The following is a 26,965-nucleotide window of genomic DNA, read 5'->3' as shown; positions in this document are numbered from 1 at the left end:
TAACGTTTGGACTGGAGGACAAAAGTTCCGATTTTCAGCTGGGAAACACTTCTAAACTGTTTAGGAAATGCTTTTTTTCCAGAAGTTGGTCTTCTAATTCTCACTATGGAACTTCACCTGTTAAATCACCTCTTTCCTTTTCAAGAGTATCTTAAAATTAAAGAACAGACTAATTTCAGCAATGGACTACGCATACAGCAGACATTCCATTTATAATAACCTCGTGAGGTACCCATAGTCTTCTTAAGAGGTTTGCCAAGTAGCGATCTGCTATCACTATTTTAATTTATGCTACATCATGATGGCAATCCTAAATTAAATTCATACAAGCAAGGAAATTTATAGTTAAGCCTTTCCCTCAATCCTTAACTCACTTTTCTGTAACTAAGTTACATATTGCAAGGGCTCTTAACTATGTGTCACAATACCTAGGCAAAAAGGTTAATTATGTAGACTCTTTTTTTTTCTTTTTACCTTTGATTTGCTTCTGTAGTAGCTTAAAGGAATCATGTAGAATAATTCATCCCCAGTGTGCTGTCAATTTGAAAACTGTCAGGACCTCTGGACTGTGCTGCTGGCTGCTGCACGGTTCAGCAGGGCAAACCCTACATAGTTTGATGCTGGGCTTGCTCCATCAGTTACCTATTTATTGAGAAGGTCAAAAGCATGAAGGACTTCTGTCCTTCTGAAAAAAAAAAAGGCGCACTGTGGGCAGCTCTGGAGTGCCACAGTATAAGAAGGGCATAAAACTGTAAGAAAGGAGGGCTATGAAAATAGTGAACGGTGTGGAGGGCAAGGTGTATGAAGAGCAGCTGAGGGCCCTGGGTTGTTCAGCCCAGAGCAGAGGAGCTGAGGGGAGACCTGATGGTTGGCTGCAGCTCCTCACAGGAGCGGAGGGGCAGCGCTGAGCTCTGCTCTGAGTGACAGCAACAGGGCCCAAGGGAACGGCACGTTTCTTAGTGTATGAACTATACTCGAGTTTTCAAAGTAAGACAAGCATTTTAAAAGACAGTACCTCCTGTGACTGCATAAAATGCCCCTTTCATGCACAAATTCTGTAGGTGACCGCCCAAGCTAGCACCTTCACAACAGTGATGGTCACTCAAGTCTGCAGATCCTTTTCAAAGGGGAGTATCCTTGTGACAGGCTTGGTAGTGTCAGAGCTGGTGAATTTTAAGCATTTAATTTTTAAATGAAATGCATGTAACTATGTTAAAAATTCCTCTGAAAAAGTAGGTCTTACACATGTACTGCAGCCAGTATTCACAGTTCTATCCTTTTTTAATTACCCTAGGCATGCTGATTAAAGAGCTACAAAGTAGGCTATTTAAAATTGGGTTTTACAGTGATTTAATGGGCACAAAAAGCATACAGAATTAGAAAACATTTACTTCTCTTCCCCTTCTTTTTATATTACCAAATATATTTAAATCAAACTTGTTTTAAAAACAAATATTCCCAGGGTGAGGACTTTCATATCAACTTCCAGTTTCAACCAAGTTGCTACGGCAGAATTAGAAACCTCTGGCAATTTTTTCCCAATGAAATGTAAATGATGACATATCGTTAACCAACAGCGTTACACCACTAGAAGACTATGAGCGTCTTGAACGCCTCAAACTTGCCTTTCCTTAAGCACAATGCTTTAGAGGCAGCAGTGTTTTAATAGTACAAAGTACTCCACTACCACCAGCCTGAATCTTTATTTAGGAGAACAAGCTCCGCATTCTTTCACACTAATGCAGTATATGGGCATGTTCAGCTCCTCCATAAAACACTCATACACTATTCCTGTCTCAAACAGGGTACAGAACTGACATGACAGATTCATGTTCCCAGCTGTGACATAAGGGTTCTTTGACAATGCCACAGTGAAAGCCCTATTAAGAAAACATGTGCCGGACAGTGCATCTGATGCAGTTAAATGCTATAAAAGATTTTCCAGGTGTTAATGAGTTCCATGAGTAGAATGAAAATGAGATAGATCTGTGCACTTGGAAATTCTCAAGAAACAGGACTCTGACTCTCAGAGAGACACACAAACAGCGCTTTATAAGCATCACTGGCCAAACTCTGCACCTGACATGAGGTGATGAGCCACCCTGACTATTCACTGAGGGAACTGTTCACTGAGGATCATTTGCATAGGAAAAGACAGACTTTCATGCCTTCCTGCAGTTTACTACATCCTTTTCGTCTTGCTCAATTGCTGAAAAAGCACTAGTTATTTCCCCCCCTTTTATATTATTATTTTTTTCTTTCCTAAAGAGAAGGAAAACATTATGTCTGCAATTTCTTGTCTCATCCTCAGTTCTCTGAGGGATCCAGCTTGACCCAGTACAGATGAGAAACGGTAATTTAACCCACGTTTCAGTACTACTATTTACAGTTTAAAGGACAGAAATACTCTTCTGCGTACTTTGAAACAGCACAGGTTGTAATATTTCACAGCAATACTGGGGCTTAAGATACATTCCCTGAAAATAAAAGAAAGCTAAAAAAAAAAAAAAAAGTATGAAAAAATATGCATAGACTGCCCTGAAGAATTCAATTACTAATATTTCAGAAGATGTGCAGGCAGCATCTTGAGCATCAGGTGCCTAAACCAGGATTGTTTTGTTTGTATCATCTGTTGACTTGATAAAAGATTGCTGCTGCTTCTTTTTTTTTTCCAGGATGTGTGACTTTCATGGTTACTGTCCCATGGGAGAAAAGTTTTGTTTTATCTATAGATGACAGGTACAGTGTGGGAAGCCTGCAATGCAGATTTTTCCATGCTGTTGTGACCACAACCTCAGCCTTTATTCCGACACACAACTGAATCTACGAAAAGAGATCATTTTGTCTCTGTGCGAATTCCAGCCCAATTTTCCTTAGAGGGTGCACCCTGTAATTCTAGGGTCTATGGAGAGTCTCTTACCAGAACTTTGTTTCCCATAGTGACAAGCCAGTGCAATATTACCTTGCTTCTCCAATCTAATATCCCAAGTTCACTTCCCACTCTTCCCCTACCGAAGAGTTACTCACTTAAATATCCTTGAAGAACCAAATTTTCTTAAATGCTTAAGAAGACCAGGTGAGAAGAATGAGCAAGCTAATGATACACTGACACAGATTCTTGAAATCAATGTGTTAAGGGTTAAAATTCCTCTGGCTTGCCAGGTGTTCTATGCAAATGTATTCATACAACGTACTATCTGACCATTTAACCATATGTCAAACAAACTCTGCTATGACAACCAGATGTAGACATTGCCATAGAATGAAATTATCATTTTATTAATTACCCTTTAATTAGTTGATACAGCAGAGAACATGCAGTAATTTAGTCATAATTGGCCTGACTGAGACTCAATACTTACAGGGATGGAATCTGTTTGTGAGACTACTTGTTATGAATAACAATTACGTCTGTGACAATGCAATTTTATTATGAAGATGTACTGTGCGTTTCAAACAACTTTTAGGTATAAGGTAGTATTCAATGGCAAGTGTTTTTCCTGAATATCAGTTTAAAATCCTCTGTGTATTTTGTTAAACATGTAACAATGCAAGAAAGACCTCCTCCCCAACTTACTGTGATGCCCAAAATATGTTTTCATCACATTTTATTAAAGAAAAGAGGAGCCATTTGGTAAATGTTGTATTTGGGAATGCAGGAAAAAAACACCTCAGACTTCTCTCAAAATCATGTTTCTGTACTACAGATTGTTCTAAACTCTAATATCTTTGTGTAAGAATATCACTATGTGGACTTCAGAAACATTCTTTGTCAGAACATCACAAGCACAAGCTTGAGCAGTCTCCTTTGTGTTCACTTGATCACTACACTTTCGGAACTGCTTTAACAAGAGCACAACACTCTATGGTGTCTCAGAGTGCAAACAAAGCTACCAATATCTCTCTCTAGACTGTACTGGCAAGCAAAATGCCTGGAAGACTCTTTCAATACACCTTGCAATTAAATCAGGAATATCTTCACAGACAGAATACCAGTGTCATTGTGGTTGGATAAAGCACATTCAACAGCTTAATAAAAATGCTTGTGAAGCATATTTCAACCTTGACACTTGCATATCCACTTGATTTTCTTTACCATCACTTTGGACAGAACTCTGGAGTTCACCTTTCTGTCCTGGCTGCCCTAAACTCTGTGACCGGAGAGCAAAGACTGCAGTGTTTTGTGTCCATTTTGTACCCTTGAACAGACAACATGCTTTGTATTTTCTCCACCTTTCTTTCCACAAAAATCTCGCAAGATTGTCTTGTTCAGATTGAAACCTTCAACAAACTCATCTTCAACAAAATACGACAAATTGTTCTACTTCTGAGAGCTGAATGAAAGGTCTATTTCTGTTTGACAGTGCTTTCTGCATAGACAGTGACAGAAAAAGATATTTAACTGAGCTTCTCTTGCCCAACCCCAGCACCTTTATTTATTTGCTTAGGATGGATGGGCAGGCTACATGGACGTCTCTGAGCAGACTGAATCTTTCATATAACTTCTCCAAAGTCCACGAAGTCATGCGAGGGATGACTGTGTTTCCTTTACAATCAGACTTTTTAAAGTCTCTTCCACTTTGCTCAAATGCCTCTGAACTTTGGAAGTTTTCTTTCTTTTAAACACAGCACTCTTCCTTCTTTTCTGTCAATTAACCCATTAGCATGCTTCTTTATGAACTACCACATATGGAAAAGCATTCTGCATAGGAAAGAAAACCTTTCTTGCCTGTGGTGCCATCATTCAGTTCCTATCAGCGCATCCTATTCTAATGCATGTAAGCACATCTTGCTCGACAACTTACAGCCTCCCCCAGTACAAGCACACGCAGGTTGCGCTTTCCTACTGCGTCACAGGGAACAGCTCACAGTGCAACAAGAGAGAGCATTTCCTTAGACTACCATGGAAGAGTCAGTGCTGCAAGGAGCTCGATTTGAAGGGAGGCACAATCACAGCGTTAAAAACTCAGAACGGTTTACCAATAAAACCTTGTGTGCCTGCTTGAAAAATGTCTTGGAGCAGCACAAAGGTTGGCACCATTAGCTTGCATCCCTGCTGAGCTGGCAATAAAGTGTACACATAAGTAAAATGCATTTATTGCTATCAGTCAATCAAGCTCAGACATTCATTCTCCTGGCATCTTCAGATTTCATTTCCATAAAATGGGATTTCTCTAAGTCTCATAATTTGATTTTGTCCAGCCCACAGCGATGTTGACACAGTGGCTGCAAAAGCACAATTACACCCCGACTGCATGAAGGTGTTCTCTATCTAAACAGACCAGCACCCACGTGCTCTCAGCCTCAAAAGAAAAACCTGCGGGAGAGGAAAAAGTCATAGATTTTCCTATCATTTTCCTATTGCTGTTTTTCCTCTCTTCCCCCTGTATTTTTCCTACTGTGCACTACTGATTGCTGCACTTTAAGATCAGAATGAACAATTAACCGCCTAATTATTCTAGTCACACCGAGCCACAATGAAATCTTTATTCAGTGTTTACAGCAATCTTTGGCAGAGACTGTCTTGCTGTTTTTAAACCAAGAAGAACTGCTCCCTTTGGCTCCCCTCAGCATCAGCTGCCTGGGATTCGGAGCTGGATGCCAATAATCAGCCTCCTTTTTCTCTTCCAGAGTGCCTATTTTTTTTTTTTTTTTTTTAAGGGTGAAAAGACCTATTCTCATCAACTCCCCATATATTCTGCCTGATTTATGTCTCAGCCACTGGGGCTCTTCCTTCCGTATCTTTTACCATCAGCTCCCGCTCACACGCCCCGCTCCCCCCCGCGCCCGCTGCCTCTCCCGCAGCGCCCGCCGAGCCCGGAACCCCCCGGGGGGCTTCGCTGCTTCCTCGGGAGCCCCGGCAGGGGCAGCTCCCACCGCTCGCCGCGCACAACCTGCACCTTCTCCGCAGAAACCCCCGCGGTTCGTGCCCCGAGAAAGTTGGAGGCGGCCGCTCCGTGCCCACGCTCCGGCTCCGAGTGTTCTCGCCGCACCTCCCCGGGGCTACCCCTCCCCTCCCGCCGCACCTGCAGCCGGGAGCGTCCCGGGGCAGCTCCGAAGCGAGGCACGGTGGGATTGCCCCGAACCCAGCCCTGGGTGAGAGGCTGGGAGAGGAGGAGTGCTGGAAAGAAGGAGGGTGGGTAAAATAAACAGGGGCAATGAAAAACAGGGAAAGAAAAAGGGAAAAGAGAGAAAGAGAGAAAAAGGAAAAAAGAGAAAAGGGGGAAAGAGAGGCAGAAAAGGAGGAAAGAAAGAGAAAAAGGGGAAAGAGAGAGAAAAGGGAAAGAGGGAAAAAAGAAAAGGAAAAAAAGAGAGGGGTAAAGAAAGAAAAAAAAGAAGAAAATTGAAAAGAGGAAAAAAAGGAAAATGAAGGAAAAAAAAAAAAAAAGGAGGGGGGAAAAGAAACAGATAAGATAAAGATGGGGAAACGGTGAGCCAGAAGGAAAGACGACAGAAAGCAGTCCCGCTGAGGACCGGACGCGTTACCTCGCTACGCGCAGAAGCTCCGGGCTGCCTCCCCGGCGGTGGGGCTGCCCCGCTCGCCGGCTGCGCCCTCACATCGCCGCCCCACGCCGCTCCGCTCCGCTCCTCGCAGGGCCCCGCCGGGCGCCTCCGCGCAACGCTGCCGTTCGCTCCCGCCTCCGGCTGCGCGGGGCGCAGCGCCGCCTGCCTTGCGCGGGGCGTGCGCGGGCTTTGCGCGGGGCTGGCGCTGCCTGCGGCTATCGCGGCGGGTGCGAGCGGGAGGCGATTGGTGCCGGGCACCGCGCCCTCCTCCGCCGGCCCCCCCGGCCCACCCCCCGTGGAACCCCCTTGCTGACGCCGCGTCCCCGCGCACCCCCCTCGGCGAGGGTGTCCGCACCTCTGGGATGGCTGCGAGGGAACGGGATGCTGAGAGAGAGCAGAAGTAGTACTGAGTGTGTGTGGGGGAGAGGGGGTGAAGCTTTGCTTTATTTAACAAAGAGAGAGAGATGAAAGCTGATTTTCCTTAGAAGGCTCAGTTTTAGTTAATAAACATCCCCAGACTAATGTCAGAGCTACTTTTATGAGGGTAAACAGTACAGTTTCCTGGAGGGTTTGTGTAATACTTTGGAAAAGCAACCAAATAATAAAAGGGTTTTACATCCACTTTTAAAGATCATCTAGGCATCCATATACGCTGCTGGGCTGGTTGGAATACGCTGCCTGGAAAGCAGCACAGCACAGGGCAGCAGGACAGGGCACGGAGCATCCCCTCTGCCATCAACCTGCCTTATAGCCACCCAGCCACCCTCACCTTCCTGCAGGCAGAAGGGGAAGGGAGTAAACTCATGCCAACCTCAGTGACGTGGGGATGGAATCTCACCCACTTGGATAGCCAGGCTGTATTTCTGGCCCCTGCCAGCACAGAGCACAGAGCTGGAAGCACTCAAGCAGCCCCACTGAGCTCAGAGAAGAGCAGAGTCCCAACAGCCTGTGGCTGAGCCCAAGGTGGGCAGTGGGAAGCTCTAAATCTCATAATCGATTCTTTGGGACAGTGCCAGTCCCTCAGTAGTCAGATCTGGAGATGAAGATTCAGATGATACAATTGAGATTTGGGTTTTTTTTCCTCCATCCAGACCTGCACTAATGGTTATTTACAGAACTAAGGTCATGCTGGCTAGTTTTCTGGCCCCACATTTTTCATATTGACCACAACTTTGTCATTTCAGCATTATGAAAGAAAAAGGGCACACAAATCTCTCGAGAGAAGTTATTGGGAGCTTGGAGCCTGGCACGGTGCCCCAAACGGTGAATTACAGCGGTGACAAATGAGTGCTTTGATTTGTTGGGAAGCCATAAGATGTTATCCCAGCTTCCTTTGTCATGTGCTCATCTCTGGACTCAGTGTAAGAGCCCAGGGGGGCAGAACAGGCTCTTATGTCAGTTCCACTGGTCAGCACCAGAAGCTCAGGATATTTCTAGTAATGAGAAGCCAGATGTGCCCCTCAGTGCCACTTCTCCCTGACAGCAAGATGGGATGTGTGTTACATCATCTCAAAAAGTTATCAGCACACCATCACATTGGGACTCCGCTCCCAGGAGCAACACACAACCTGTTGCTGGAATGCAGCTGATACTGAATGAGTGTGTACATCCAGGCTAGGATTTGATTCACAACATGTATCTTCTTGCAGCATATACAAACATCTCTATTTCTGTGCTTCAATGTAGTGTACTGCATATATTATAAAATCATAGCATCAGTGAGGTTGGAAGAGACCGCTAAAATGACCCAGTCCAGCCATCAAATCCCCCTGCTGCCCATGTCCCTCAGCGCCACATCCACACACCTCCAGGGATGGTGACTCCACCAACTCCCTGGGCAGCCTGCTCTGATGTCTGATTTTAATTTAAAAGGCAAAACAGATACCACTTCTCTGAGAAGTTTGCATCTCGGTTTAAGCGTAGTCTGTAAGCTTGCTCTTTTTCCTCAGGTTGAACTGCAGCAGTAAGGACAAAAAATAGAATAAAATACATATGACAGCTTTAATGGAATGGAAGCTGCAGTGAAGGCTCTTTGATTACTGTATATGTCACAGCACCACAAAAATAAATACAGATAATGCCTATTATTTCAGGTTATAATTTAGGGTTAATATATAGTATGTAATCCAGCCCTTGTATATATGACAGAGAAAACCCATGAGAATTTTTGAATATACAGCGTGAGCACTGAAGAAAACAACACCCATTTAACTCATGAGCCCCTCGCTTTCACATATACAGCAGAATGGATTATCCAAACACTGTGTTTTACCAGAGCAGGTGTGGCTGGGTACTCTAATTTCTCCCCTGTGTGTTGTCTTCATTCACAGGGACACATCTCAGTGACAGCAACTGTCTTTTCTGGGAGCTGTTGTGAGATGTACAGTAAAACAGAGGAGGAACTTACACTATCAGTGCTTGTCTCATGCTCCCCCCAGCACGGGGCTGAGTCATGCGAACTGCAGAGTGCTCTCACATGCCTATGAAATCAGAATTGAGAGTACATGGCAGAAATATGCCTATCATCTCACCTGTATCAACGTCATTTGTGTGATATCAACCACCAGCCTTTTCACAGAGAAAGTGAGTAAGTTTTCAAACATCCTCATGCAGAGTGCACAGAAGAGCTGGGTAAGAATCTACATCACCTCCTTCCTCAAAAACAAAACATATATTTTAAATAAAATAAACCTGACTCTAGCTCTCATCAACCTTAAATGAATCACAAAAATCAGTTCTTGAATATAGGTTATTCTATTGAGCACAACTGTGGTTAAATATCCTTACATGAAAGAACTAAATCTTTTGTCTCCAATACTCGATGTTCTCAGTGCCACCATATTATACATAATGCTAAAGCCATGCAAAACAGAGTAAAAAATACTAAAGAATGCAGCATGCTGAGCAGTTTTAAAATTTAGAGGCTTTCGGAGAGATGAAAGGAACATTTTGCTATCACTGTTTGAACAAGAGAATTTTGTATGCTGCAAGCTATTTACACTGTTCCCCTACAAGGAAAACTTGAGAGCAGCAGCATTACGTATGGATATTGCTTACGGGTTCATATAGTTGTCTATCTTGCAGGACTGAGATGAAGAATGAGTTACAAGTTACCTAAATGACAGAGCTGAAGAAACGATGGAGGAGAAAGCTGAAAAAAAACAGCTATTTTCAGCTCTGGTGTTGTCATTTCGTGTCATACAACAGCTTTTGTGTTGCTGCATAACTTACATCCCTGCCTGATTTTACCCCACTCTGTTCATGATTCTTCAGACAAAAGTTTTGCAGATGTGGGCTGTATCGTGGTACAACAGTACAGCTGGTATCACCAATGGGAACCACTCAGTCTTCAGCACTACTAGCACCAGATATTTGCACCAAGAAGGGTTGCAGGACTCAACAAGATGTAGCTGGCTTTCTCAGGTCCTTTAACTGCTGGTTTGTTTTTGAGGTTAATCTTGAATGATTTTTTTTTTTTTAGCTGTGCGTTGAATGATGTCTTTTCAGATGCAACAAGTTTTGAGGAAGGCAGAAAGTGAATATTAAAAAAGAAGGATTTTATATGACAAGTGGAAAAATGAGGCCATCCCCCAAAAGCAAGAAGGCACCAAGTAATATAACAACACTGCACACCACTGAAAAAGTGATGTACAGAGACAACACACCCGTAACAGCAGGAATGGTGAAAGCAATGTGCACATAAAAGCATACCGACTTTGTAAAATGTCACTATATCAGCAATAGGAACGGCTTTCAAGCTGTCATGTCCACAGATGAGAATACCAACTCTACTCACCAAGAAAGTGCCAGATGTCATGTGTGCTGCAATGGTAAAACTCCCGAGCTCCTCAGCCTCTCAAAGAGTTCACATGCACAGAAAATCCAGCGGAGAGCTCAGCATGACCCTGACATGGCTGAAGCAAAGAAGGCACAAATGGATGCAAGCTCCACAATACTGACTGCTGAGGCCTTTGTATTATCTCCACTCTCCCTTTCCTCCAGGTAATTGGTGATTAGACCCCAGACACAGCTCATTGCTAGGGCCTAAGTTTTCACCTCTTATAGGGGGCTCTCTGAGCTTACACTGTCAAACCTCAGAACTGTGTCTTTGCTCTGCCTCTTCCCTTAATTGGCGTTAGTCAGTCACTTAATGCAGTGGGTTGTCTTCACAAATAGTAGGACAAATCCCACAAGGCTTTCTTATCTTCTACCCTAATTAATGACAACCTGAGTCAAACTCATATCCAAACCTGGCCATTTGGCAGCACAGCTGTGTTTTGGGCTATCTTCTGCTCTTAAAAATTAAGCCTCTGCTTGCCTCTTACACCTCTTGTTAAATCTAATTTTCAGTTCATCATTTAAGTCCTGCTTTAGTCTATTGTCTCTTTGAAGGGAGGCAGTAGAATTCAGCATCATCTTTCTGAATGGCTGTCCTTAGGGAAGACACTGAATTGAATGCAGACTTTTATTTCTGCCTTTTACAAAGAGACCATCACCACACTCTGCTCCGTCCACATCTTCAGGAGAAGAGTTTGATTCCCCCATTTGTTTGGAGCCACTGAGGAAAACCCTGCCTTATCTCCCACTGATGTGCACTGGCTTTCCCTTTATGCTGAGGCTTTCAAACTCCAAGGTACCAGGAAATCCTAAGAGCAGGAGCCAACTTGAAAACTTGTCTGGACTTTACTGGTTTTGTTTGAGACCTGGTTTCATTTTGAGACAAAAGCATAAAAGTTCAGAGTCCTACTCGTACCAGACAGAGCACACCATGAGGCTCATGAAGCTGAAGGTCACCAAGGCAAGCTGCCAAGCAATTGCCATGATACCTTGGCTTCATCCTCCCCTTCCTCTCCCTCACAGTACCACTTACTCTTTATTATCCAGCATGTGGAATTTTAAATCCAAAATACACAGAGCTGTGTTCTTACTATAATATTTACTTTTAAAAGCTTTTCTGATGAGCAGCTTTTCTGCTCTTCCAGTCTTTTGGAAAAAGCACTTGTGAATATCTGTAGCTGAACTGCTTAGGTGCAAGGACAAAAATGTTTTCTGTGGTGTGTCTGCTACCAGGTGTTGTGTATGGACTGTGGACAAATTGGAGGGAATATGCTGGCTGTACACAAGCAGTTGTCATATTGGTAGTTACATTCTTGCAGCAAAGGAAGTGTATCATCATCATAGAACCATAGAATGGACTGGGTTGAAAAGATCATGATGATCATCTAGTTTTTATGTGCAGGGTCACCAACCACCAGACCAGGAAGCCCAGAGCCACATCCAGCCTGGCCTTGAATGCCTCCAGGGATGGGGCATCCACAACCTCCTTGGGCAACCTGGTCCAGTGCATCACCACCCTCTGTGTGAAAAACTTCCTCCTAATATCTAACCTAAACCTCCCCTGTCTCAGTTTAAATCCATTCCCCCTTGTCCTATCATTATCCACCTCCGTAAACAGCCATTTCCCCTCCTGTTTATATGCTCCTTTCAAATATTGGAAGAAAGTGTAGGTAATGAAGGATTGTCTTCTCCCCATGGATGATGACAGGCACTAATGTGAAGGGAGTAAGGTGAAGAAGGAAAAACACTTCATATTTCTCAGTATGAATATTAAAAGGAACAGACTTCTATTGTCAGAAGTCAGTGATGTCTGTGCTTGGGCTGCTTTTCCTGATTGCACTGGATGTCACAATATAAAATGCAGCATAACTCTGATTGCCCAGCACTGTTCATGTTCTCTCTATGGGAACTGGGCAGTGATTTTTCTTTGAACACATCATTTACAGTCTGCTACAGTGATTTTACAAAGTCAATACATATCCTTAACACAAAGTAAAGAATCAAGGGCATTATGGAGACAGAGAAAGAGACTACAGAAAAAGTTGAATTACATTTTACAGGCACATTAGAGGCTTCACTCACGATAATAATTTTCAAAATACATGTAAACTGGTTTGTATTTAAAGAGATTTTGTGTACAGCCTACATGTCACTACTGACAAACTCATTGGCATTAAATTATCATGTGCTTATTAATTGTGCAATGAAGATTTATTTATTGATTCAAATCACATGTATTTGCAAGGCAAGGTTTGTAGACACAGGTAACATTTCCTATTAGACCAACTGATTAGAATGAAAGGATGGATCAGCACACAAGTCCTTCCCAGAGCAAAAGCTGGCCTGTTTTTTGGGTTTGTTTTTTTTTTTTTCCCCCTAGGTACAAACTTGTTTCATTGCAAGCATTACTTCTCCTCCCAAAGTTACCCTCTGTTATATAGCCTTAGATCACTCTGACTGTTACAATGCTGCTACTTATGTAATTATAAAATACCTACCTGGGAACCTGGTTACTCCTCTGCAATATTAATAGCTTCTGACATGTTTTCACTGCTGTATTGGGAATACACTTAAAAAAAATCTTCTCCTGACCACACGAAGTAATCAAATTGCAGCCTATAAGTGTTGAAGCTTATGGAAAACAGTTTTCAGCCACAGGGTATTAAGCTGTGGTAGAAGTAGTATGCCAGAAAGCAGTTACATTGCTTTGGACTTGCAGTAGGTACATGCTGTCACTTCTGCATCTTACCTCTACAGATAACAAAAATAGTAAGCTAGTGCTCTACCAGTCTAGTATTTGTGTCTTCCTTGAGAACACTGCTGTTGTAAGGCATGGTTTGGAGACCGTGTTTTCTGAGTGGACTTAAGGACTAAATAGGAAATAAATGTATGATTAGCCAGACCAGGGTGCTCAGACTCTTGTCCTGATTCAGGTAAGACTTAGGATTTTCAATGTGTGCATGGCTTGAGCTATAGCTTCCGGAATCCACGTCATTTTACGTGGATAGCACCTTTTCCCTCTTGAAATCTACACAATAACCTCTATTAAATTATTTCCTTGCAGTTTAGAGGGATCTTATTAATTCTATTCCTTCCTCATTTTACATGTGCGCTGCTTCAGGACTGGTTCTGCTGACAGCCAAAGCCAAAGCATCCAGGGACATTCTGAACAGAGCTGCCTTCCCAGAGCAGTGCCACAGTGTGGATACACCTCAGTGAGGTGCATGGACATTCCTCAGTGCCCCTGGGGACTAGGTTGTGGCTCTGAGGATGACACTGCACCACAGCTGGAGACCTTTCTCCAAGCAGAAACCAGAGCAGGGCACAAACTGGGAGCACTGTGCTTGTCTGCAAAAATGGTGCCTTGAATAATGCTCACCAACCTGCTGCAAGTAGCATAGCACAAACAATGCCGGACTGTCAAGCACATCAGTAAGGAGAAGTTTTATTCTCATCTCATCCCTTCACAATCCACACTGACAGCCAAAAATTGAACCTGTCCTTAACAGTAGAAGAGAGGAATCTATTTTGTAGTGTGCTACAGGCATGATCTAGACAAACTGCACCTGTATTTTATTTGAACCCATCACAACACAACATAACAAGGCATTTCAATTACCTCAACAAGCTACCAATACAACTTTATCATTTCAATTTTTCATCTTTTTCCTCTGACTTGGCTTTTCTTCTATATATCACTGTAAATCTCATCTGTTCCAGCCCAGTTTAGGCTAATAAATTCAGTCACCTTCTCTAGCCTAATGAAAAGAGGAAACTCTTAGCAAAGGAAAACCAGTGGCTTAGAGTTATTGCCCAGGGCCTCGTGCTTGCCCCTCTGTGCAGTGAGGCAGATGGGTCTTTCATCCCAGTGCACCTTTTCATGTCCCACCTGTGAAGGGAGGAAGGGGTTACCACATTGACAAATCCCCCATTAGATTAAGGGGAAACAACACTCATAGTCCATACATAAGAGGGAAAAAGAATCAACATTAATAGGAGATTAAGAAGAGGCCTGGGCCATCCTCCCAGTAGCCCCTATTTATAGTGCTAAAGCAAAAAAGGGAAGGGCCTCCTAGCCCCTATTTACAGTATCAAAGCAAAAAGGGAAGGGACAGCCTCCCCTATCTATACCCTTACTGATAGTTGTAGTTGGCTCTAGTTCCAGGAGTGGTTGAGACACCAGATACTAGCCGAATCTTGGCTACGATACCAGCCAGCCAAATCAAAGGAGATGACAACAGGACCCCTCCCATGGCTTATTTCTTGGGCACTGTTCTAGACTCCTCCAGAAGTGGTTGAGACATCACTTGAATTAACGAAAGGGAAACCTGGCTTCTCTCTGTGGCTTAAATGTCACTCAGAATGTTGACCAGTTTGACCAGGTTCACATTAACAGTCACTTTGGGGTTGATCCCTTTCACACCCCCAGAAACACTCATGTGTGATCTTGAATGAAAATTCAGGTAACAGTCTGAAGCATGCCATGCAAGAGCACAGTTTTAGCTGGCATAAGTGGAGCCTGAAGACATACCGGTGCTCTGTGTGCAGCTCAGGGGCAACTTATTTAGCCACTAAACTTTTATCATCTTCTGCCACACTATTTCTGTCTTCAAGGAGGGGGACAAGTTATGCAGGAAAACAGTTATTTGCATATTAGCTAGAAGTGCACTGAGATCCCAACAGACGGAGTGAGAGAAAACTAATTTCATACCATGATTATGCTTTTTCTAAGAGACAGTGATAAAGCTTAAGGTTTTCAAAGACTTTATGAATACACAGAAGAGGGAAATAAGATGAAATAATACCGCAAATCAACATGCTTATATGTTTATTAATTCTGACTAAAATTTGCCATCTGTGACTGAGAGTTTTACTAAATAAACCCAACAAATTATAGACTATTCTAGCTAAGAATTTTCATGGCACTGTTTCTTAAGCTCTGGTACTGAAATAGCTCCTCTGTAAATGAATATTTACAATAAAAGTACGCTCATAAAAGTTCCAAAGCGTTTTCTAGTGACAGTCTGTTCAACTATTTAGTGATTCAAAAGAAAACTCTTCAAGAAAAGCTCCATATCAGTGCAGTACATAAAATACAGAAGTGTATGAAAAATGACAAAGGCGGTATGTTACTATTGAGGTGCCTCTAACTTGATTGCTAAGCTAGTTGAAGTAGCTTTTCATAAATGAAATATGTCTTCGGTTTTCCTAGAATAGATAGAATAAGAGCAAAGTCAACAAGAAATCTCTTCTTTATTTTCCTTTGAAGATACGAGTTTCCGTGAATATAGTAAAAATCTGTGTTCAGGGCACGTTAGCTAATTCTGTAGCATGTGTTCACAGGCAGACACATTGGAGGCTAATTTACATTTTTAAGACAACTGAAGCTTTGTTTTGCATATGTAAATGTACCTGTCCAGAGTAGGAGGTGGGCTTTCCAGTATGCCCATGTGCGAGCTGGGTTTACAAGCTAAAAACGTCTGATTCGCTGTTGCTGTCACTGTAGTTGGCATCACAGCACAGTTGTGACAGAAAACCTCAAGACACCTATCAGACCAAATCCTGTGGGCCTTACTCAAGCAAAAAATCCTGTTCATGTCAACAAACATTTTCCCCAAAGAGTTTATACGCAATTGAGCCTTCTTTATACATTCATAGTGCAGTATCATTGAATATCTGCAGCAAAATCAAAATAGGCTTTCCTCTTTAACTCAGGCATCGAGGCCTTTGGGAATGAAAAGTAAAAGATACCCTCCTTTAAACTGGGGATAGAGGCTGCTTTGTGATTTTAGGATCCCTTTGGAAGAGTCTGAGCTTTTAGATGGGTGTGAGAACAGTTTGAAGAGCAAGCCTCTTTAAAATAAGCCATGATGACCATCTACATAGACATTAACTACTCAAAATCTGTTTTGAAAGAGTGCCCCATGCCTCTTTTCCTATGAAGCAATCATGTTGATATGAGAGGCATGAAGTGAACATCCAATGGGTCCAAAATAGTAACTACTAGTCAACAATCCTGCCTCTCAGGTACATTTTTTTTGATTGCTTAGGACCTCCCAAAGACCAGGGCCTGTCCTGTCAGAGATGATACATCCTTATGTTGCAACTTGCTGGAAATCATAGAATCAATCATGGAATCATAGAATGGTTTGGGTTGGAAGGGACCTGTAAGATCATCTAGTTCCAGCCCTCTGCTATAGGCAGGGACATGTCCCACCAGACCAGGTTGCTCAAAGCTCCATCCTTTAATGCTCCCAAGGAGGGGGCAGCTGCAACCTCTCTGGGCAACCTGTTCCAGTGTCTCACCATCTTCACAGTAAGAAATTTCTTCCTGATAACTAAATCAACTCTCTTGCAGTTTAAAACTCTTTGCACTTGTTGCTACTTGCCCTTATTAAACATCCCCCCCCAGCTTTCCTGTAGATCCCCTTCAGGTACTGGTAGGGTGCTGTTAGGTCCCTCTGGAGCCTTCTCTGGGCTGAAGCCCCAGCTCTCTCAGCCTGTCCTTGTAAGGGAGGTGATCCAGACCTCTGCTCATCTCTGTGACCCTCCTCTGGACCCTCTCCAGCAGCTCCATGTCCTTCTTGTGGTGGGGGCCCCAGAACTGGATGCAGTACTCCAGGTGGGAGTACTCCAGGTGGGAGCTACTCAAGAGAGCAGAGTAGAGAGGAAGAATCACATACACATTTCCTCCATGCAAGGGCTTCAAGTTTAGAGTTTTAAGATGAACAAACCACATTTGTAACAGAACAGTTTCAGCTTTGATAGCACCTTTGGGTGCAAGAGCTGACGAGAAAAAAGAAAGCACCAGATACCTTTTGGTGAAGGGAGGATGGCTGCTAGAGGTAAACCAAAGATGAGAAAAAGGAACATTTTCAGGAAGCATCCTAGTGGTTATCATAGTCAGAGCTTAGCTGAAAAATCATAAAAAAGAGTTTTCAGAGAGCTCAAACTACTTTCAAATTCAGCAGACATTTTTAGCAACAATAAAGAGGAGATAGGTCTGGAAACTTTCAGGTGGTTTCAGAAATGCTGAAATAGTCTCCCGTCCAAAACAGCACAGCACATTTAAAGGTAATGTTTGTGCTTGTTTGAAAATGAAAAAATTTAAGAAAGGAAATCAAAAGACAAAATATTAAAAAATGCCCATCAACTTCTAAATGAAATAAAACATCTATTTCAAAGTATCGGTAAAAGAGTTGCTCTTTACTAAACTTTACCAGCTATTAATTTATCATAATGGAAATGTTTATTTACTGTTTAATGATGTGATAGAACTTACAGATCTCAAAACATGAATTTAGAAAAGGGATATGGTAACCTGAGAAGCACATTTACATGAGATGGGACAATTGCATGATTCATGTAAATCACGTTAGCTCCAACAAAGTGAGGAGGACTACACTGATTTGCACACACGACCAGTGTACTAGTTGCTCAATTCTGCAGCAGTGCTCAGGCGAGAGGAAACAAAGAGACTACATGAAGACTCAAGCTCAATAATGCAACTGTTACTTAATGGCGTGACTTAGTAAAATGACCCCAAAACTCCAGCTGCTAACCTCTGTGTAGATGCAGAAAGAGGGAAGGTGTGCTTTAGATTCATATTGAGATAGATTTTCTCCTGTTGTACGATACATTGTATATCACTGAAATTAAAGATTTGTGTAGCCTTTAAAGCTTTTCTTGCTCCATTTGATAATTTTCCTTCGGAGAGTGGAGTTTCAAACAAACAGTAAGATTTTCCAAGTGCTTTGGAAGCTGTGTCAGTCACTGGGCTATTCTTGGTATAGCCACTGGCAATGCAAGCATAAAGCAGAGTGACTTTTGGAGCAAGAGGAAGACCAAATACCTCCGAGTCAAATTCTAACTAGGTGGAATTATCTGTAGGAAAGAATTACTAAATCAAAATATAACAGGGTTTGGCACAGACCTGTCTGGCAAGTGGAGAGATACAAATTAATCTATGTGCTAGGGCTTTCTTTTTTTGAGATATACCTATAAATATCAAGAGTTTATGACTTTTTGCATTGCTATTTTTGATTCCCTTAACTTTTGCAAATGTAGGAATGTTGTCTTCAGCTATAAGAAATTTGCTGCTTTAACTCAACCATTGCTTGTGCTGGCACTATTGCAATTGAACAAAACACTGAGGTTCAACATCAGCTTAACTGTTTTCTGAATTAGTTATCTACATGCAGAGTTATAATTTGCCTTCAGTTTCTTCGCTGGTTCCGTCACATGGTACATGTACTTCAGACAATTTAAGCTAACTCAGCCAGTTTGTCTCCTGCAATGAAGGGCCCATTTCCTTCAGTGACAATTTATGTTAATGATAATCAGATGCTTTTTTAATTAACAATGACCTACAAGCATCCCAATATATTTCTCTTTCTCCCTGATGGTAGTTTTTACAAGACCGTGTCACTCCATTTCATTTGAAACTTGGGGTCTCTTAAATTTTTTCAGACAGCACTGGTCCTGCAGCTCCTTCAGTTTTGCTTTCATGGCATATATGTTCATATTTCCCTGTCAGTGTGCTGTAGCTCGAGAAACAGTAGCACAGTGGGGGGCTGAGGAGAGCTGGATTGCTCCAGCAGTGCAGAATTGATCTTTATGTGTGCAATAGCTCTGAAATTGCTCAGATTCACTAGACTGCCTACACATTCTTAAAGTAGCTGTATAGCACATGTACAGAAGTAGTGTTGTTGTGGACTCACCACCAAAATGGCAAGGATATATGGATAATAGCAATGAGGTACAAGACAACTGATGAAAATAGACAGTAGAAACAGCAAACTTATGTATACAAAAGGCAGCAGTGTATGAGGGCTGCTCTGAAAGTAATGCCTCTTATTTTATTATGTTGGTGCGTGTTAGTGGTATGGCAGTAGAGGTTGGTCCTTCCAAGCAGTACTCCATTATGTGTTGCTGTGCAACAGATGGCAGCAGAGGGGCAGTCTGATCAAATGGTGTCTGATGTAGATGTGCACATAAAGCAAAGATATGTCACTGAATTCCTCTATGTAGAAAGAATGGAGCTCAGTGACATTCATTGACACTTGCTGAACATTTATGGAGACCAAGCAGTGGATGTGAGCACAGTGAGGCATGGATGGTGCACTGTTGATAGCAAAGTCAAAGACAAGCCACGTTCTTCACAGCCCTGCACAGCTGTCATACCATGAATTGAAGAGCTCTTGTTCATCTCTGGCAAAAAAAATGCGTAATGTTAATGTGGTTGTTAATGACTGTGTTTTGTAGCTGAGAATTTTCTCTATCAAATAATATTATTGTGCCCTTTGTATTTCTTGTAGTTTCAATGGAAATAAATAGGAGGTATACTTTCAGAGCAACCTGTATAAAATGCAGTTCCGTTAGCTCTATACCATATTTATGTCTAACGAACAATAGTCTTCATAAATTGCTTCAGTGCAGAAAGATACAGTCCCTAATCTTGCCTCCTCCACAGAAAAAAAAAAGCAATAAGGCTCATAGCTCAGAATTATTTTAACTTTATCTCCAAAGACTTCTTTTTCTGCACTTCTTGTCATGGCTATGATTACCCAAGAGGGATTGCAGGCAGCTCTCTAGAACAACAGGCTGCTAGGGACAGCAAATACGTTCCCATATCTCAGCTGTCCCATGTCACACCCTGTCATGTTATGACAAATCTGCCTTCTTCCTTGGCTTCTGCTAATAATGCAGGAGTATGACCTGTGGTGGCTGAGGCAATGTGCACACTGTGTTCCTTGCCCTCCCTGCTACAATTGCAACAGCCTCCCTCTGAGAGGAGGGCACACATCCAACTGTAATGCAATGGATGTAGTGTAATGTAATGCAATGGGGATCTGGATGCCAACCACAGGTCAGAAGTATCTAGCAGGGATACAGCATCTTTTTATGCTGCCTGATCATATCCTGATTGCCTCTCTGGAGGTCTTATTCTGAAGTCTTCTACATACAGTTCTCCAGTTGCTATCTCCAAGGCACAGCTGCATGGATGCAGTGGTCTTTCTTTAGTAGCATGAGAAGGGATGTGAGACCATTTACACTGTAAGACACTGTATGGGAACTGTTGAGTCATGGCCTGGACCACTGATTGATCACCTGGGGAAAGGACTGGATCAGCCCCGAGAGCACAGGTGAAGGCAATTCACCTATGTGACTCCGGATGGAGTCTGGCAGCACCTCTCCTAGACCCCAGTTAGGGGCTGACTGCCCTTCCTTAGGTTTTTTTGAAGCCTGTCTCTCGTCCTACACAATGTTCAGACTTTCACTTTGGCTCCATTAACACTAAAACGCATGTTTTTCCCGACACACGAGTGTCTGAGTTCTGTTTCAACAAAAGGTGCCAGACTGCACTAGATGAAATGTCCTTCATGCTCTTAAGATCCCGCAGTTGCAAGCAGCTCTGGTACAGACATCAAAACCTTGCTCAGTTGCACAAGAACCACTTCTCAGGAGTAAGAGTGCTTATTCACGTTATTTCATGCCTCAAATTACTCAGAACTTAACATAACCTACCTGTAGGTTTAATTGATTTCCTGAACACCTCTTCACTGAACTGACATGTCAGTTCATGGCCATTAGGAGTCTTTGACACTGGGAGCTGGGAGCTGTATTTTTGTTATAATAATAATGTTTAAACTGCCTTGATATGGCAAAGGAAATGTAAGATTTTTACTTCTTCCTTTCTTTTTCCTTTCCATCTTCCTTTCCACCTGCCTGCTTCCTTTCTATTCTGCCGGCCTGCCATTCTGCTTTCATTACTGTCTTTCTGCTTGCCTGCCTTCCTTCTTTCCTGCCTGCCTTCCCACCTTTTCTGAGCAGCCAGCTGGGCTTCATGGCTTGTTCCATTTATCATCTTGCCTTCCATAATGAAACTAACTGTAACACACAAACACAACTTTCTTCATAGCTACCATTGGAATTGGCTCTTCACCTGAACTTCTATACCAGTGCTCTAACAAGAAGCATGTTTCCCAAGTGCCCTTACCAGGCAATACTTTCCTATTCACAAATACCAAGCAGGTTTACAATACTGAAGAAATCACAAAGAAAAGAGAACATCCAAAAGGCAGAAAAAAAACGTATTTTAATACCTTCCTTAATGACCAGTGAATGTCACTCCCAGCTTAAATTTACCCGTAGTCCATTGCCTTTTATTTTCACGTGCTTGTGTGAATATGCAAATAGCAAGCGTAATTTATTGTATCATATCTCAGCTCCCATGCAGTAAATGTTACTCATTGCTTGGTGACAGCAGGAAATGTGGTGAGCCCTCCTCCCTTGGGAAGTATTATCTAGTTTTGCTTTGAGGCTCCTGCAATTAACATATCTCTGATGATTTCAGTTTTGTTGCATGAATAGGCAGGAGAAGCATCAGAAGAATTCACTGTGCTCTACTCTGTAGTTTGCAAAGTGTCTCACTGGGAGGACAATTTAAGTCATCCCAGACTGAGGAACTGTCCTTGGCCATCTTACACTAAACAATGCTCCCAGCTGTTCAGAGTCTTTCAAGGGAAACAGCCAGCCTGCCAGGAACATGGTCCTCCTTGGAGAATTGAAGCTTTTCTCTTGCTATCAGTTCAGCTCAATTCCCCAGCCAATTCTGCTTTTGTTTTTAGCCATGGTGGCTGCCACTTTCTCATCAGTGGAAACTCAGAAGGAAGTTGATACAAAGAAAACACTTGCTCTACTGATTTATCCAGCTTCTGAATAGGAATAAGCCAGTAATTCCTCAGTTTCTGAATTGTCTACGCATTTCAAGTTCTGAATAAAAAAGCTGAGGAACTGGCTCTCTATATTTTTTCTTCCGCTCAACAAGACATAGGAGCAGAGAGGTTGCTATTCAAATCTCATTTATACCTGGTATCTCGAGGATCACAGGGCTAGGAGAAAGCAAGTGACCTATAAATACATGGCTTCCAATTTTTAAGAACGTATCGGTCAAACAGTTGCTGATAGATAAACACATGTAATTTAAAGCGCAGTGCTCATATCCATGGTTTCACTGTGTTGTTTTTTTTCCCCCATCTTTTTCTGATCATCTTGGTACGAACTCCTTCACTTCCACATTATAAGTCCTCTCTTGCTTCTTCCCAGCTTTTCTATGATGGTTTTTATTTACTTCATCCTAAATATCATAGACTCAAAAGCCTTCAAACTAGATGGAGGCTTCTCTATGTTTGACAGACTCTCTCAACAGACTAGTACAAAAGGAAGCACGTAAGAACTTTCATTCTTTCCAGCTCCAAGTTTAGGGAGCACCTGCCATGCCTGGATGTGGTTCAGTAGATCAAATGGTGTGTAATCTACAGTTTACAGTTTACTTCACTGATAGATTGGTCCCAGGATCTGTGGATGAAAACTCCAGGAATGATGGGAAAGAAAGCAGAGGGGAGCTGAGCCAAGGACTCCAGTTGATGCGAAAACTGTTTCACAAAGTCACTGAGATTTGTCTTCCTGTCTGAGGAGCAAAGATCCTGACTCTGTCATGCACAGCAGCTGGAGCTGGGTGCCTGTGCTTCCATGAAGACCGTAGACTCTTGGGGTGCCACAGAGACATCTCAGTGCACACTTCTGAGGGCAGGACAAAGCCAGCCGGAGATCAGTCCATATTAATGTTTTTGGAGGAACATTTGTAATGGTTATAAAAATATATGAATCTAGAAAATCTAAATCAGAGTGCTCGCTGTGTTTCAAGAGGTAAGGTTTTCATATTTTCACTGGGTCCTGCACTTTGGCCACAACAACCCCAGGCGACGCTACAGGCTTGGGGCGGTGTGGCTGGAGGACTGCGTAGAGGAAATGGACCTGGGGGTATTGATTGATGCTCGGCTGAACATGAGCCAACAGTGTGCCCAGGTGGCCAAGAAGGCCAATGGCATCCTGGCTTGCATCAGAAACAGCGTTGCAAGCAGGAGCGGAGAGGTGATTGTCCCCCTATATTCAGCACTCGTGAGGCCGCACCTCGAGTACTGTGTCCAGTTTTGGGCCCCTCACTGCAAGGAAGATATTGAGGCCCTGGAACGTGTTCAAAGAAGGGCAACAAAGCTGGTGAGGGGTCTGGAACACAGGCCATATGAGGAGAGGCTGAAGGAGCTGGGAATGTTCAGCCTGGAGAAGAGGAGGCTCAGGGGAGACCTCATTGCTCTCTATAACTTCCTGAAGGGAGGTTGTAGTGAGCTGGGGGTCGGCCTCTTCTCTCGTGTCATTAGTGATAGGACCAGGGGAAATGGCTTCAAGCTACGGCAGGGGAGATTCAGGCTGGACATTAGGAAGTATTACTTTTCAGAAGGGTGGTCAGGCACTGGAATGGATGCCCAGGGAGGTGGTGGAGTCACCGAGCCTGGGGGTGTTCAAGGAAAGGCTGGATGTTGTGTTGAGGGACATGGTTCAGTGGGAGCTACTGGGAATAGGTGAACGGTTGGACTGGATGATCTTGAAGGCCTTTTCCAACCTTGGTGATTCTATGATTCTATTCTATATTATTATTAATATTCACAAACATCACTGCAGCTATGTTGATACTGTCCGCATTGTTTTGAAATAAACTACCGGAAAATTAAATGCCAGAATTCACATAACTCTGGAGCATTTATCATACTACATTATTACATCCTTCATTTTCCAAATACATGGCACTTGTCTGAGACAGCTTAATGTGATCTGGGATAGTTTTGCATTAATATCCTCTTTGGCTAGATCTACATCAGCAAACAATGCTGCATAATAAGAGTGGATCTGCAGAGTGAAAAAGCTGGTATACAAGATCTGACATCAAGGCCAAACACATTTTGGAAAGGGTTTCCTTTGGATTAGGTCTGGTCCTAGTCGAGTACTGTGAGTGGAATACCTGCTAGTGGTTGTAGCACATCAGGTGTGCTCCCAGTGTATCCTTCAGTTTATTTTCATCAAAAAGTAGCATGTTTTCAATATCAATATGAAACAGAGCAAAGTAAGTGTGACAACTGAGAAATTAGTTTAAAAAATCCACTCCTTATCTGAAATGAAACTCTTAGGAAGGCGTCTTAGAGACAAATGGTTTTCCATGTGAGAAATCAAAGCAAATCTTACGAAAAGCTGAGAATTCGTATTATAAGGCCTTAGCTGATTAATGTTTAGAATAACTGACAGAGTCCCATAGGAATTTTTGGACAGGTCTGGTTTGGCTGTGCACCTCTTGGAAGGCAAAGAAGGATAGCATGTATAGTGGGGAGATGGGGCCCATGTACTGCACAGAGAAGTGCACTGCACCTCTCAGAGAGGGCAGGTCTGGTGAAGGCCATCCTGTTTCACGAAGAAGAGAGAAATCAGGATTTAACACTGAGCATGTCAGCATCATAGGCTGGAAGATACAGCAGCCTGCAACCTTCTATATAAATGAGATATACCAACATACAATTCAGAATAGGGGAAATAGCCTGAAATATTCCAGCTTCTGAAACTCTTGGAATTTGGGTGATAAACTGCAGGAAATAAAACTTTTTTTAAGTAGCACAAAAGAGGAGAAAATAAAAACGCACTTAGTCATTCCCAGGAGCACAAACAGCCATTCAGACGATATTCTGAGTAAAAATGAGATTTAAGGCTCTGTGCACGGGGCAGACACTGTAAAAATCAAACAAGAATTCCAATTTCCATCTATTTCTGCTGTTAGAGGCTTGCCGTTGACTAGAATAAAGCCTCATCAGCAGTGGGTAACTGAAACTTTTGGACTCTCAGGCATAACCTTCAATAGGTGTAGTAAAACATACTACTATTATAGAAACTTTGGAACTGATATACTTGGTCAGTTCATTTCTGAGGTGAAGATCACCAGAACCAGAGATAATACCAAGAGGGAATGCGTACTACCAATATCTACAACAGCAGTAAAATATTTCAGGTTTATTTTCCTGACTTCTCTTAATGCAGCTAGTTTTATTTTTATGTTCCTTTATGTCTTGTGCTTACTTTTTGGCTGAAGTATTTCACTCAGCAGATGTTTTTACTGAGGTGACCACCACAAAAAATGGTTTTTCTAGGATTCATCTATCTTAAGTCCAGCAGAGGCCACATGCTGTACTTAAAAGCGACCTTTGCACACATTTTCTATTGACAACACAATATTACCTGAATGCTTACATCTGGCTTGGATAAATTTTTTCACATTTGCATTAAGAGCTGTACAATAAACCTGCATTTCTGGGCTATCGAGTCCAATAATCCTGAAGGATTCTGTTGTATGACTGTGAAGGGCAACACTCTCAAAGAAGGGCCTGGCTCAAAGACAGTGAGGCTCCTTTTCATGCCTTCAATAGTCTTTGGATCATAAGCCAAGCAACAAAATCCAGCAAGGCCTAAGCTAAATCAGGCACGTAATGTAATCTGAATGTAAGCACAGCAATCCTTCTGGAGAGGCAGACTTCCTAAATTCCCCTAATACATTGATGTATCCAAACAGACACAAAATAAAACAGCCAAATACAGATTCCCTCACTGACAGGAAGGAAGAAAAAGAGTCATACAAAACAGGTACTGGCTGCATTTCATAAACAAGATTAGCTCTTGCATGCTGATAGAATTACTTTGAGTTTATATCATCTTGGCTGAGAAAAGTATCTTCCCCGTACTTCATATTGAAAAGAATGCAGCTGCAGTAATTGCAGTTACCTACACGTGCCAAAAGGAGAGGTTTCTGACAGACTGCCATGCTGCCAGAATTGCTGGTGGCTCAAACCCTTACTCTTTAAATCCAAATAGCAAGACTTTCAGTTCTTCCCTTCCTGACTAAATCTCTCAATGTTAAGCTGTATTTCCATTTCACTAAAAATGTCATATTCTTGATCTGTTTCGGAGAGTGTGCACCTTTGGTACATCGTTTCTCCCTTATTATCTCACTTCATAGACATGGAGGTCTTCATCACAATGTTGTCATCACTGAACGGATTTTTGCCTTATTGGTAAAAATCAGGTGATGAATTATGTTAAATAAAACCACAGGAAAAAGTGAAACTGCTGGTAATTATCTTTGAGAACCCAGAGCAGCTTTCTTTTCTTTTTCTGCACCATCCGGTGACTTAGGACAACACTGAAGAAAATGGGTGAGAGACATTGTCTAAAATAATATGCCTCATTTTGTAGTGTATGCTTTACTAAAGTCCTGCTCCACGACCTTTGCTATTTGCAAACACCTTAGTATATTTCCATTTGAGGCAGCTCTTGTCCTTTTGGCTCCTGGTACATGTTCAGGATCTTTGAAATCTGATGTTCAGGTGTATTTCCACACATTTTTCATTTCAGTCCCCAAACAATAGACTTGACATGGTCTGGAATCTCCTTAGACACATGCTTATATGCGGGTCTTCTTTTCTTCTCTCTCTCCCTGCTGCTGTAGGGGCCCTTAGCATCTGAGTGTGGCCTAGAGTGCCTTCTCTCTGCTCTGTGCAGGTGGCACTGCTGGCAAGGTGCCACATCCATCAGCCTTTCAGGATTTAAGACTCCTGAAGGATCTGACTCCTTTGTCTGAGACCAGTACCAAACAGCTTTGCATCACTTCAGCAGATTCTTAGGCCTCTGCACAAGCTCTGCCCAGGGAGCAAAGCAGAATCCTCAGCAACTTCCCTTGCAACATAAA

At 42.6% G+C, this 26,965-nt stretch overlaps 1 protein-coding gene across 6 annotated transcripts in view; it reads right to left on the bottom strand.

Annotated features, from left to right (window-relative positions):
• The window catches only part of CDH20 (cadherin 20), a 308,871-nt gene that overhangs the window by 105,026 nt on the left and 176,880 nt on the right, over positions 1–26,965 (bottom strand). For 2 of the 6 annotated variants that reach the window (XM_048939688.1, XM_048939690.1), the window contains exon 1: positions 6,487–6,632. The exons of 2 other annotated variants lie outside the window; for them this stretch is intronic. The gene's annotated coding sequence lies outside the window, so the exon portion shown is untranslated. Of the gene's footprint in view, positions 1–5,900; positions 5,998–6,486; positions 6,633–6,859; positions 6,876–26,965 lie in introns of those variants that run through there. 2 more of the 6 variants (XM_048939695.1, XM_048939693.1) reach the window with 2 other exon arrangements.

This window comes from Lagopus muta, chromosome 3 (assembly GCF_023343835.1).
Source record: "Lagopus muta isolate bLagMut1 chromosome 3, bLagMut1 primary, whole genome shotgun sequence".
NCBI classification, from domain to species: domain Eukaryota; kingdom Metazoa; phylum Chordata; class Aves; order Galliformes; family Phasianidae; genus Lagopus; species Lagopus muta.
The sequence above is the reverse complement of the archived record's forward strand: the minus strand, read 5'-3'. Positions and strand labels throughout refer to the sequence as shown.